Source organism: Crocuta crocuta, unplaced genomic scaffold (genome assembly GCF_008692635.1).
Source record: "Crocuta crocuta isolate KB4526 unplaced genomic scaffold, BGI_CrCroc_1.0 scaffold1364, whole genome shotgun sequence".
Taxonomy (NCBI): Eukaryota; Metazoa; Chordata; class Mammalia; order Carnivora; family Hyaenidae; genus Crocuta; species Crocuta crocuta.
The window spans coordinates 3,774-17,062 of record NW_027533104.1 but is presented as its reverse complement, the minus strand read 5'-3'; the positions used below and the strand labels follow the sequence as shown (position 1 = coordinate 17,062).

General features: G+C 61.9%; 1 long non-coding RNA gene across 1 annotated transcript; it reads left to right on the top strand.

The window, feature by feature from the left end:
• Positions 1–8,370: 8,370 nt before the first annotated feature.
• Positions 8,371–12,970, top strand: LOC144216777 (uncharacterized). The gene is made up of 2 exons (XR_013330753.1): positions 8,371–10,888; positions 11,836–12,970. It is a non-coding gene; the product is annotated as an uncharacterized LOC144216777 (long non-coding RNA).
• The last annotated feature ends 319 nt before the right edge of the window (positions 12,971–13,289 follow it).

Below are 13,289 nucleotides of genomic sequence, written 5' to 3'. Positions count from 1 at the left end.
CCGCAGATCGGTGAGCAGACTGGGTCGGTGCATCTCCAGTCACCGGCTGGGAGGAGCCCTCGTCTGTCTGGAAGACGCCCCGGGGCATCCGTGTTGGGCTCTGCTGGGGTCCTGGCGTCTGCGTGAGCGAGGAGTGTCCTGTCCGGATCCCGTGCTGGAAGAGGGAGGGCGTGGTGACACGGTGTGCAGCGTGGTCAGCGCTCAGGGCCTCGTGTGGTTTCCCGCAGCGGTGGGGGGGGAGGGGCCACCACAGCACCTGCGGGAGCCTCTCTGAGGGGGCGGCACGGAGCTAGGCCTGGATGGGGCTGTNACTTCCGCATAAGCTGCTTTTTATCTGCCAGAGGAAGGCTTCACTGCAAATCTTCCCTGCACCCCTGCAGCTCAGAGAGAAGCGTACACACCAGGACCACCTGCCGCAAACATGCTGACGTTCTTCTCTGTGGACGATCGAAGGGGAGTGATTTACAACTGTGACCTGCCGTACAAACGAGGACTCAGTCCAGCACCCCCATCTCCCTCTAAAGATGGAGCACTGGAGACCCGCCGAGGGCCCTCGTTGCCCCGCAGCCTGGTTACCCACACGCTGGCCGGAGCCTCGGCTCTCGGGCCAGACGGGACTACTGCGCCTATATGTGGTCCTTTCCCGCTTTTCATCCGAGTCCAGGGGCCAGCGTGGCCTGTGTGCGGGTCACAGCCGTGTGGTCGGTGTGGCTGATCTAGGGCTGTGCCGTCCCATCCGCTTGCCTGTGAACTCCCCCTGGGGGTGAAGGGCCGTGTGTCACCTGTGCACGTCCTACTGTGTGACGGTGCTGTCACCGTGTCCCGTGACCCCATGCTCCCTCCCTGCTTCCTGGGCGTGTACCTCGTGCGCGTGCAGCCAGCTCTGCCTGGGCTCCGCCGGGGCGCTCACACCGTCGCCGTCTGCCTGTCAGGTGCCCTCACTGGGGTGGGGGTGGGATGCTCGCACTGCTGTGACGGCCGTGTCCCCATTCTCTGGGTCACCTGTGCCACCGCGGCACCTGCACACGGCCCGCTGTGGTGTCGCTCACTTGTGTTGCACACCCGAGTTCTCTGCACCACCACACCCGTGTCCAAGGCCCTGAGCGCCCACACGTCCACCTGCTCCCGGGTGTGCGGCCACGGTTCCCGTGTGAGCCCTGCACATCGGCGCTCACACGGTGCCGCCTGCACGTCACTCTAGCTGCAGACACGCTCAGTCCTGCGTGTCCCGTCTCCTCGGTGTCCTCAGAGCCCCAGAGAGACTGAGGAGGCCCCAGAGACAGGGGAGGCCGGGACGCTGTAGAGGCCGGAGAGACCACGGAGACGGGTCACTAGGGAGGCTGTGGAGGCTGGGGAGACAATGGAGACCCTGGACTAGGGATGCTGGAGACTGGGGGGGGGCACGCAGCTTGGGAGATCAAGAGACCAGGGAGGCCAGGGGGGCCTCAGAGACCGGGGAGACCACGGGCAGCGCCGCTCAGTCCCCACAGCCAGGGCGCTGCTCGCGTCCCCGACAGACGAGAACAAGCCGGACGGTGGAGGCTCAGGAGCTGCGCTGGGAGGAGCCTGACCCAGACGCGGCTCCCGATGCCCCCACCGCAGGAGGGAGGGTCCTCGTGCTGGAAGTGACAGAAGCCACCACAGGCGGCTCCTGCCCTGCACGCTCAGGCGCGGCTGGACCCAGGCTCCAGTGATGTCATCAGAGAGTCTCTCTCAAGTCTTGGTCTTTGTCGGGTCTGGGTTCTGGAACCCAGGGATCCAGGGGGTCCTGACTCACCTCTGGGCCCCGCACGGTGACAAGATGGTGGCACTGGGCATCCTCACCTCCTCCCGGAACCCAGGCCTTCCCCTCAGCACAGGACAAGCCCAAGGCTCACTGTGAAGGATGCGGTCGGGGCACGTGACTGGGCCTGAACCAATCCCTTTCCTGTTGCTCCTGGGAACGATGCTGACGCTCACTCTGATTGGTCTGGGCCGGGACATGTGACTGCCCCTGACCCAATCACGGCAGGGAAGGCGGGCCTTCCTTGACCAGACCTGCGTCCCCGTTCCCCTGCCAGCAAGGGTGCCCTGGATCGCAGGTCTGACGTCGGGGGCGGCATTTCCAGAGACACACGGGTGGATCTAGAAGGAGAGGCGGATGCCAGGAGGCCACCTGCAGGTGACCTCCGCAGGACCTGGGTCAACGCCCCAGACCCCGGCCACCTCCACCTGGGGACCTGGACCTAAGGGGAGGAGGGGACACCGCTGGGGACCGTCCTGTCCTCCTCACTTGTGGGCCTGGACTCGTGACTTTGAGACCTGCTCCCCTAGCCCAGCCCGGACGTGCGGGGCTAAGCCTCCCAGACAGTCCTGGCCGGAGCCTGGAGCCGCCCCTGTGCTGCCCCGGGTCACGTCCGGCCCCTGGTCGTCCTCAGAGCCCTTGCCTCGCTCCCCAAGCCCAGCCTCTGCCCTCAGAGCCCCCACCCCCCTCCCCAAGCCCAGCCTGCGGCCAGCACCCCTCCCAGCCTGCCTCCTGACGTGCTCCCCCCGGGTCTGCATCTGCTCTAGTCTGAAGGCCCAGCCTCAGTGCATCACCCTGAGATCCGTGAGGATCCGGGCCTGTGCACAGAGTGAGGTGTACTGCTCTCCGGGAGGTCGGGACACGCGAATGGATTTGGATTTGTTGCCTGATGCCTGGACGTGGAAGCTGCTTCATCCTCCACAGCCATTGCTCCCTGTCAGGGAGCCACAGACGGACCACGTGGGTGCTGGTGTGGACCCCCAGAATGGTGTTCGTACCCCCCCAGCCCCCCGTGAAGCTCCAAGGGCTGCCTAATGAAACGGGAAGCTGTAGAAGCAGAGTGAGAGACTCTGGCAGAAACTTCTGGAAGGAAAGCCGAAAACAGGGTTACAACAGCCCCCCAGCCCTGTGTCCAGATGAAGGGAGCGCAGCTCCTGGTGACAGGTGTGTCCTGGCTGCCCTGCGGCGACCCCTCTGCGCTGCTCCGAGGAATCCGGTCAACAGGAAGGAGCAGGAACCAGAAAATGCAAAGGCTGAGCCCCCAGGGCACGCAGACCCCCGCCCACCCGCAGGGAGGTCTGACGCTCGGCCACCCCTGTGTTCCTCTGCACCTTCACGCCTCCCCTCACCTGAGCCTGCGGGGAGCCCCTCCACGCCCCCAGTCTGCCCGATCAGCGCTGCTCCGTGCCGGGTGCCCGGTGTTAGCTCCGCCATAGACCTCACTTCTTTCCCATGCCCTGGAGTAGGTTTTACTGCCTGCAGTAACGGGACGCCGAGTGGAGGCGGCATGGGTCACATCCAGCCGGGACATTTGATTTGCAGGGTCAGTTCCTCAGACCCCTCTTCCTGTTTGGCTCCGTGACTGGAGCAGCTCTCGGGTCTGGCAGCGATTGTGCCGAGCAGAGCCTCTGAGACGGGAGGGTGTCCCGGATCACCCGTGTGGGGCCTAGAACGGGGGCAGACGTGGGGACCTTTCCCGGCTGCCCGGAGACCAGATGGGAGGGGGAGGACGGATCTGAGCGTCACAGGGGCCCCGGGCCAGGCGCTCACACAGCCCGTCACGGTGGAAAGGCCCTCGGCGGACGGCCCGAAGGACACAGCATCAGTCCTTCAACCGCCGGAAGCCCGCCAACACCCCGCACGAGTGAGGAGCCGGGTCCTGCCCCACGGCCTCAGAGACACGTGCAGCCAGAAGGCCTCTGATCGTAGCCCACGTCAGGCCTGTCACCTGCACAACTGGGACGGGATAAATGTGTGTCGTCTGAGCCACTGACTCTGCGGTAACTCATTAGATCAGCAGTAGGAGATAAAGAGATGGTTCTGTTTCTGGAAGGAAGCAGAAGCCGACCTCCAGCTGGCACAGACCTGAGGGGCCCCACCTGATGCTGGGGGTGTGCGCAGGTGCCAGGGCGGACGGGCCTTGGGGACGGGACACAGAGGAGGATGTGGGGAGTGGGGCAGGTCCCCCCACTATGGAAGGGTGGGACCGGCTGACAACAGACGCCCACCAGGAACCAGGCTCCCCCGCTGACGACACACTTTCTGATGCCCACGCTGCCTTCTGCTTAGCAAACAGGGCAGAGGATTCACAGACGGACGACCCCCGAGAAATGGCGAGAAAGAACAGGGATTGGGAAAATGTGTGATGGGCTCATTACTTTATTCTCTAAAAGGTTGTCCTCTTTGTGAAAATGGTAACGTCCTAACTGTGAAAATGATAATGTCTGAGGATTTATTTTGTTAAGAAAGCCAGTCTGTATGTTCTGTGCTTTTCACACATTTTGTAAAGGTTCTCAGGGACGGCTCGTTTCTCCTCTACTGGCAGGTCTGATCCACACGCCGGTATTAACTCCGGGCCTGGGAGCTTCCCCAGCTTCCTGGACATCACTGGCTGCACCTGCTCCGATAGTGACCCCAGAACATCCTCTGTGGTCTGGGGCTGGTGACAGCCCCCTCTCAAGTCCCACGGCGAATTCTTCAGACGATGCAGAGCCTGTGTCTGAGGGATGGGCGGATGTGGTGGGGACGGATGGCCCTCAGCCCGGCCCTGCCCCAGGGGTTCACGGCAACCCGGGATGCAGGCGTCTCTCCATCCTCTCTCCTTGCTGCCCGCTCATCCCATAGGAGGCATGGAGAGGGCTCCATACCCACTGGTCACGTCCTGCAAGAGCCCCCCTCCCCCCGCCCTTCCTGGGGACAAACCAGCAGAGCATCACTGACTCCAGAGGACGCTGCACTGTCTTCAGAGGCCGAAGTGCTGCCTCCAGTAGCCCGGCTGCCTCCAGGCTTCCTCCAAGAGGCTCAGCTGCGGGGCCAGGCTCTGCCCGCCTCCCTGCATGGCTGGGCTCTGGGCAGGAGCCTGGGGACACAAGCTGCTGGTGAAATGCAGGATGGCTTTTCCCTCATCTCCTGCCGGCCTCTCCCTGGATTCATCCAGAACACAGTCCACATTCTCGGTGTCTAACCCGACACAGACAGACAGAGCCTGACCCTGAGACCTCCTTCGGCGTCCATCATCATCATCAGTGCTGGCTGGGGGTCAGGCCCTTTAGCGATGGCACTCGGGTGTCAGCATTGCACCCTCAGGTGCTGGGGTCAAAAAGTGCGACCGGCCCTGAGCAAAAGACATTTCATCCACACCCGCTGAAGGAGCCGCACACCCAGGGGTCCCCACACCGCAGATCGGTGAGCAGACTGGGTCGGTGCATCTCCAGTCACCGGCTGGGAGGAGCCCTCGTCTGTCTGGAAGACGCCCCGGGGCATCCGTGTTGGGCTCTGCTGGGGTCCTGGCGTCTGCGTGAGCGAGGAGTGTCCTGTCCGGATCCCGTGCTGGAAGAGGGAGGGCGTGGTGACACGGTGTGCAGCGTGGTCAGCGCTCAGGGCCTCGTGTGGTTTCCCGCAGCGGTGGGGGGGAGGGGCCACCACAGCACCTGCGGGAGCCTCTCTGAGGGGGCGGCACGGAGCTAGGCCTGGATGGGGCTGTGGGAAGAAAGTTCCAGAAACGCAGGTGCGGTAGGCCTGTTGCGCTAGGGCTATGGCGGGGAAGGGACCGTGCATTGTCGGTGCAGAGAGTGGCCCGCAGGTTCTGCCCCCGAGCTCGGGCTCCAGAAGCCCGCGTGGACATGGCCCAGCCGCCTGTCTCCCGCTCTCCACACGCGAACTCTTCCCGGATCACGAGTCCCGCCCAGGGTGGAAACCACGCCGCCTTCCCGGCCTCCCTTGCAGCCACCCGCCCTCACGTGACCTGCGCCCGCCAATCAGGAGCCTCCCGTGAGCCTCTGCTCAGTAAGCGCTCCTGGGCGGAAGACGGCGTCGGGACCTGTGAGGCGGCGTAGCCTGAGGGGACGGTGTTCCCCGGCAGGCGGGGACCCGGCGGCAGCGTGGGGTCGGTCGAGGGGACTTCCACGCCGCCGAGCCCGAGTCTCTGCCCCCGAGGGGCCCGGAGCGTCCTGACGTTCCCAGCAGCCGCCCAGGGCCGGCCTCCCCCGGAGCGAGTTGAAACGCGCGGGCGCAGACCCGCCCGGCCCCCCTGCGTCCCAGGCCGCGTGTCGCCTTGACCTCGGGGAGCACCTTCCCTGCCCTGTGCCCGACCCCGCCGTCCGCGCTGCTGTGGGTACAGGTAAGACCCTGATGACGTGGGAGCCGGGGGCGGGCCCCCCCGCCCCCCCCGAGAGCGGGACCCGGTGTGTCCTCTGTGTCCCCCCTGCCGCTGGACCCCGAGGGCGGCGGGGAGGCCGGGCGGCCAGGTCACACCCGGCCTGTGCGGGCACACCGGGCACACACGCCAACAGGTGTGGACGCAGAAGCGTCCCCGTGGACACGCGCGCAGCCACACTCACAGGTGACTGGCTCCACGCGGCGCCGCTCGTCGTGCCCCGGGAACTGCAGAAATGGACCGAGCCTGCGGGCCTTCGGCCCCTCGTCTCCCTCCTCCGACCTTCCCGCGGACGCCGAGCGCCCGCAGGTCCGCGGGGGCCGGTGCGGGAGGAGGCGGCGCAGGAGCGGCGCAGCCCCGGCCGGCGGGATGTCCCAGCTGCTGCCTCTGGGAGGGCCGCTGGGCTCCGCTGCGCAGGCCGCACGTCGGTGAGGATCAGGCCCTCATAGGTTATTATCCAGGACGGGCAGTTGCGGGGGACATGGGCGCCGTTGCCCTGCAAGGGGCAGAGCGGGCTGGGACCCCGGAGGTGACGCGGCGTGTGCGTTTGTGCATCAGCGGGGGCCTGGGCACAGAGAGGGGTGGACGCCACCTGTTCCCGATCAGCTGTGAGCGCCGTCTGCAGCCGGGCCAGGTCTCTGCCGGTAATCCATTTCTGGGGAAGAAAATCACATTTGAGAGAGAGTCATTATGTAGTGTATTGCATTTGAAATTATAATTCTATGAAATCTCATTATGTCTAGACTAAAAGGAATTGAATTTTGATTATTTAACTACATTTCCTGGTGCTCTTAGGAGGATGGCTGTTTTTCTAAAAGCTGTCTGCCTCATCCATTAAGAGTGATGTTTTCAGAGCAGCACCCTTGGGGGCTTCTAGAAATCCCTCGAGGCTCAGCTTTGGCCTGGGGTGTCTTTCTGGGCCCCTTTGGCCTCAGACCCCTTCCTTTCCCCTGCATTTCCCAGGCCGCGGGCGGGGCTGCTGTCTGCCTGGTTTAGTCATGAGAGGTAGTGGTGCAGGGTCAGGGCGGGGAACCCGGAGTATCCCCTTTGCCTGCACCTGTTCCTGCAGTGACTCCGTGTCCGCCAGGCCGGCGCCCCCTGTGGCCCCAAGCACTGGGAACCCCCCTCTCCTGGTCTCTCTATCCCCGGCGCTTGGTGGCAGGTTGCTGGGCTGTCTGAGCTTTCCCTTCTCAGTTTTTCAACGTTGACCCTTGCATTGACCCTTCCTGGGCTGGAGCACCTGCAGTGATTCCTGTTACCTGACGGACCCTGGTGTACATGCTCCTCAGCAGGACTCAGGCCTCGACACCCTCCTCCTCCACCTCCACCCCTATAGACACTCCTCACCCACAGGAGGCCCCAGGACCTTTGCTCATGCTGCCCGTTGTCAGGAGGCCTCCCTGCAAACCTCGCCCATCTTTTAAGTCCCAGCCCAGGTGCCGCCTTCACAAGTCACCAGTCTTGAGTCTCCCAGGTGGGGTGATGAGATGTGCTGGGTCCTCCCAGAGCCCTCTTTGGCCCCCCTGGGTGCTCAGCAGGAGGATGTGGTGGGATTGTCACGCATGTTCACTTTCATTCTTGTTTTCATCATTTCCCCCAGGTTTTCATTGGTGGTGACCTGTGTTCACAGCTGCACTGAAGCAGGACAGTCAGGCCTTCCTCAGCTGAGTGCGGAAATCACACCCCAGACTGGCTCTAGACAGAAATTGTGTTGACTCACAGTTTTGTTAGCTTCAGGCACAGCTTGATCTGGAAGATCAGCTTCCAGCATCAGAACGCTGTGTCTTTACCCCTCTTGGGTCGGCTTTCCCCCATGTGGGTGCTGGGGGTGCCACAGTGGAACGAGAACTTACTTCCAGTTACAAGTGACAGAAAGCCTGACTAGAATCGGCTCAAACACAGAAATGTTTGTCGATGCAGATAACTGGTCTGTCCGTGGGCGATTAGCTTCAGGCACGGATGGATCTGGGAGACCCATCAGGACCTCTGGGAATTCTCTCTCCTGGGTGCTCAGCTTGCCTCCGTGTTCGCTGTGTTCTCAGACAGACGCCCTTCACTGTGGTGTCGAGAACCTTCGGAGGTCGTGAGGCGTGTACCGTGGCTCTCGGGAACCCCGGCGCGGGTGCCTGGCTTGTCCACCGGGTCCACGAGAGTTTCAGAATCCGGGATCCTGGTCTCCCTGTGGTCTGGCGCGAGTCACGTGTCCATCCTTGAAGCCAGGCTTGTTAACCAGGCACGCGCAGCATTGCGCACCGTGTGCCTGAGACACAGGCCCAAAGAGCCCGGGCCCAGAGTTGAGACAACAGGAAAGAGGCCGTGTGTGTGTCGGTGGTGGTTTTGAGTCCAGCCCGTTGGAGGCTTGTGCTGTTGTAACGCAGAGAGATCTGGCGCCGGTTACCCAGCTTCCCCAGCGGTGGCGTCTGGGGAAAGCGTAGCATGACGCCACCTCTTGGGAACTGACAGCGAGGCCTGGTCAGGTGGAAGGAAAGGGGTGGTCGTCCTGGACCAGGCGTCCGGGACACTGGTCTCAGCTGTGTGTTCCCCGCGTGCCACATGCGTCTGTGGGGGCCTGTGTGGGAGGGCACAGCGCGCGTCAGCAGGCCTCCCTGACGGTGCAGGTGACGGGCCGTGCGAGGCATGGATCGTCTGGGGACGTCGTCAGAGCCGCGGTAGTTAAGCTTTAGCTTTATGAGGACACGGTGCCCACACTCGCCTGTGCGACCGACCACTGCCATTCCCCCAGGATGGCGGACTAGGAAGGGGTCCGGGCGTCAGCTGGAAGTTACCGTCTAAGGTGGAGGCACGGAGGCAGCCTGCCGTCGTCCACAGGAGACTGTTCCTTACCTGGGGTGACGTTGGTTCCGTGACTGGCAGAGAGTGTGCCGTCTTCTGTCACTCCCTCCCTCGATCACTGCAGAATGTTTTCCAGCGCAGCTCACCGTCTGGCCCTACCCACCCACAGAACACGGGTCCGCTGAGCGTGTGGGCCCAGCATCTGTGTCCTGCTCCTCCCACGGGGCCGGGTCCACACGGGGCCCCAGGAAGTACGTGTTGAGTGGTGGCCGCCCACTGGCTGCCCACGTCACTCCTGGCTGCCTGGTCTCAGAGCCGGTCACTTCCGTGGTGGAGTCCCTCCAGCCCTTGCCTCCTGGTCCAGCCTGAAGTCCCTGCAAGGTCCCCGCGTGTCCCAGGGGCTGGTGACTCCGGCTCATCGTGCTTCGCAGTGGGAACCAGTCTGGCTCCCGTCAGCTCCCCTTGTGTGATGAGCCGGCGTGTGGTGCGACCCGCCTGGAGATCGTCGCCGGGGAGCTGGCCTCACAGGGACACAGGAGGGAAACAGAGGTCATCACCGGTTTTCAGATTTCGTTGGTCTCTACGATCCTGGGTGAAATCGGGCACTGGCTGCTGGGATGTCCCCTGAGGTCAGAAAGGGCCAGGCCTGCAGGGTAGCATTTGCTCAGCTGCGGACCCACCTGGAGTCCCATCAGGCAGGAGGCTCGTCCCTCAGGAACCGTCTCCTCCTGCCGTGGGACGTGGTCCTGAAGGAGGCCTGTGTCCCCAGCGGGAGCTCCCTCTGACCCCGTGCGGTCCCGTTTCCGTCCACCCTCCCCCGCGGGGCCCTCCTTCCTGGAGGTCAGTGCAGTCAGTATATTCGCACCTGGGCGGTATCTGTCCTTGGGTCCTGCTCCGGGGGACGTGCGTGTGTCCGGGGCAGGCAGGGGTGGGGCGGAACGGGACGTCCTGGGGAAGCGCTTGCTGAGAAGGAGGCCTGTGCCAGAGGGGCCTTCATGCGGCAGGTGGAGGTGGCTGAACTGCCCTGTGGGCTCGGGTCTGTGTACTTAGGATTAACAACCGCAAACCACACCTGCCACATCCCATACACGCTGGTTTGAGTGGATTTGCTGCTGGTTTCGGTACTAGAAATTGCTGGGCCTCGGGAGACGCCTGAGAAGCAGAATTTCACAGGCGACTGGAGTGCGCTCTGCTGCCAGTGTGGGCGTCTGTAGTTTTACGAAGGCGAGTTTCCTTTTCAGGGCCCAGGGGTGGAGGACGGCAGTGGCTCCCGGGATGGAAGGGGTGGCTCAGGTGGGAGGAGGCTGCGTTCTGCCACAGACATGGCCCCGTGACGACCATTTGTGCTGAGGCCACCTGCCCCCTCACAGGTGTGACCCTGGGGTCGAACTGTCCCACGCTCTGCCAGCCCCAGGATGGACCTGCTCCTTCCCGCTCTGACTTGGTGGTGACAGAGCTCTGCCCGCCTCCTTTCCTGGCAGTGCCTGGGCAGGCTCCTTCTCACCCTCATGTCTGTTGTCTCCACCCCCTTCTGGGTCTCTCTCTGTTTAAAGCCCTGGACCCCTGGAGCCCTTTCTTTTCTGTCCAGTGAGAGTCCAGCTATTTAAAAACTGGTCCAGAGGGAGCAGTATTCCAGAAGCAGAGCAGGCCCATGACGTGGCGCTGGCCCCGAGTCCTGGCACCTCCGTCCCTGAAGGCGGCGCCCCTCCTGGGGTCAGTCTTTCCTGCTCCCTCCCGACGCCATATATAGACACCAGCAGGTCTGTGTCCAGGGCACCTCCCGGCGTGCTGTGTGTCCCCCAGCTGTCTCTAAACCCGTGACTGTCCCAGCCGTGGATGCTGCATCACCGTCACCGAGGAGACCACGCGACGGCTCCTCTCAGACACGGCTCTCCCGCACCGTGTACTCAGAGCGGATGTACGGGTTCTCTCCGGAGGCAAGTCAGTTTTCTGTGAACCTTCTAGAGACATGTTAGGCACTTCGAGAAATGCACTTGTGTGAGTGCTGTTCACAAGTTCCAGCACCTTATGTTCTGGAGAAACCTGTAGGCAAGCGTTCTGTGTCTCTTCTGTGGGTGGCCTGCGCTCTTACCGCGTGTGTGGTTCCTGGTCCTCTGAATTCCTTAGTATGTTTTGCTGCTTTGTAAATTGTAATTATGGATTCCAGTCATTGTCTCCTGGCTTATAGGCTGTTAATAGACAACTTGTAGCTCTGTTTGGTTTTGGTATTTCCTCTTTGGGTAAGAGATCATGCAAACATCACTCAGTACGACACCAAGGTATCCTTTCCTTACTCCCTATGACTCGCTGTATTTCAGACCTTGCTTCTCAGCCTGCTCATCCCTGTGTTTGTGTCCCTGAGAAACTCCAGCAGGATTAGCTCCCAGGCTCCATCTCTCCTTTATTTTCTCTCTTTACAAAGTGTCTGCAACTTCCCATCCAGCATCCCTGCGTACAGCAGCCTCCTCTCATGTTATTTTTAATCTGACCCTGTGCTGAAAAGTGCGACTGTCCCCAGGGTTAGATCGTGGTCCCCCCGGGGGTTTGCTGGATCATCCCCTCCTACCTGACCTGCACAGCCCATGGGGAGGGCCCCCGCCTCTCTGTCCCACGTGTAAGACAGTCCCCCCTAAGGGAGGGGCTTGACTGACCTGTGGGCCCCAGTTCTTCACCCCTTCCTGTGGGAGCCCCCATCCTTCACTTCGGGTTTGAGCCTGTGACAGACCGCGACCAGGGGAGTGGCAGGGAGTGACGGCAAGCCTCTAGGCTCTGAGCTCCGCGCCGCGCCGGGCATCAGAGTCCTGAAGGGCGCTGGAGAGCGTTCCGCATCAATTCTCTGAAGACTACAGGCTTGGAGCCTGAAATGCTCTCACACACTTCACAGGCAAGTTACAGCTGCTCTCAAATGCGAAGTGACCACGTGTGGATATTTTGAGTGCAGCGTGAGGACTACGTCTTTGATCACAGGGCTCTAAGAAAGGAGAGTTGTCCCTCCTCAAACTCCTCCTGGATGGTGACGTGCCAAGTGTTTCCCCGCAGCAGGGATCAGAGTGCAAGGAGCAGTTATGTTCAGACGCGGGACTCTCCCCGAACGCCCTCCCCAGTGGGGTGGACGACCAAGCTGTACCACGTCAGACGTGTGAGAAGCTGTCGCGTTCCCGGGGAAGAGACTCCTAACCCTCATCACCAGCGCCGGACTGACGTGGGGACCCCGAGGCTGCGGGGCCTGTGGCAGGTGGTACAGACCTGGCGAGAATACTTCATGCTTTTCCAGTCGTCCTGGGAGGGCAGCAACACAGCCCGCCACGTTATCACGTCATCAGGTCCCCGAAGTGGGGCAGTGAGGACCCCCCACCAGCCGAGGACACAGGCAGGTCTGGGCTGGGGGAGCTGCCTGGTGGCCCCGGGCCCACACACACTGTGTTCCGGGGGACGTCACAGGACTTTTCAGGTATATTCCCCTCCCACACCCACCTCCATGGATGGAATACACTGGTTTATTTTGAACTTTGGGCTTGGTCATCTGAGGTGCTTTGGGCAAGGAGATATTCGTGGACAGATGCCACCACAGGCTTGAAAGGGCCATCCAGTCAGACTCGCTCCCTGTTCCTCTGCCGTCACCCTGAGAAGAGCCTGCTGGTCCAGGACAAGAGACGTGGAGCGGGGCTGACCACCGACCTTCAGGCTGGTGTGCGGCCGCCCAGAGCCTCGTCAGGATCCACCGACCGGTAGCCGCCCCGTGGAGGCCAAGCAAGCCCTCTGAGCTGAGCTCTCCCTGCTACTGCAGAGCCACAGAGAGAAATCTTTGTGTTCAGTGGGTGGTTGTTACCCAGCAGGAGCTCACTGACGCAGATTCCTCCAGCTCGTTCTCCCTGGGCGGGCAGCCTCTCTCTCCTGGGGCCACAGAACACCAAGAACAACTGACCAAAAGCCCATTACTTGTTTGTTTGCTTTGTACTGGATACGTTTATGGAATATGGAAGTGGGCAGTGCATCAATAAAGCCTTCTTTTAACAGTGGCCGGTTAGTGGCTGGTTGCTCTGCGTCTATTTTGGCTGATACGGAGAAGGCGGCTCCAAGCATCACGTGAGGTCTGAGCTCTCCATTGTCAGCGGGAGCTTGCCAGGTTTTGGTGCCTGCTTTTGCCACTGCTTAGGTACTCTGCGAACTAGATCAAAGTCATGGGGAAAAATAACAGTCACAAATTTCTTAAACATTCTTTTCTCTGGGGTTTGGTATCTAGGAAGGTCTGGTCTTTTCTGTCTCTCTTTTCCTTCCTTCCTTCCTTCCTTCCTCCTTCCTCCTTCCTTCCTTCCTTCCTTCCTTCCTTTCTTCCTT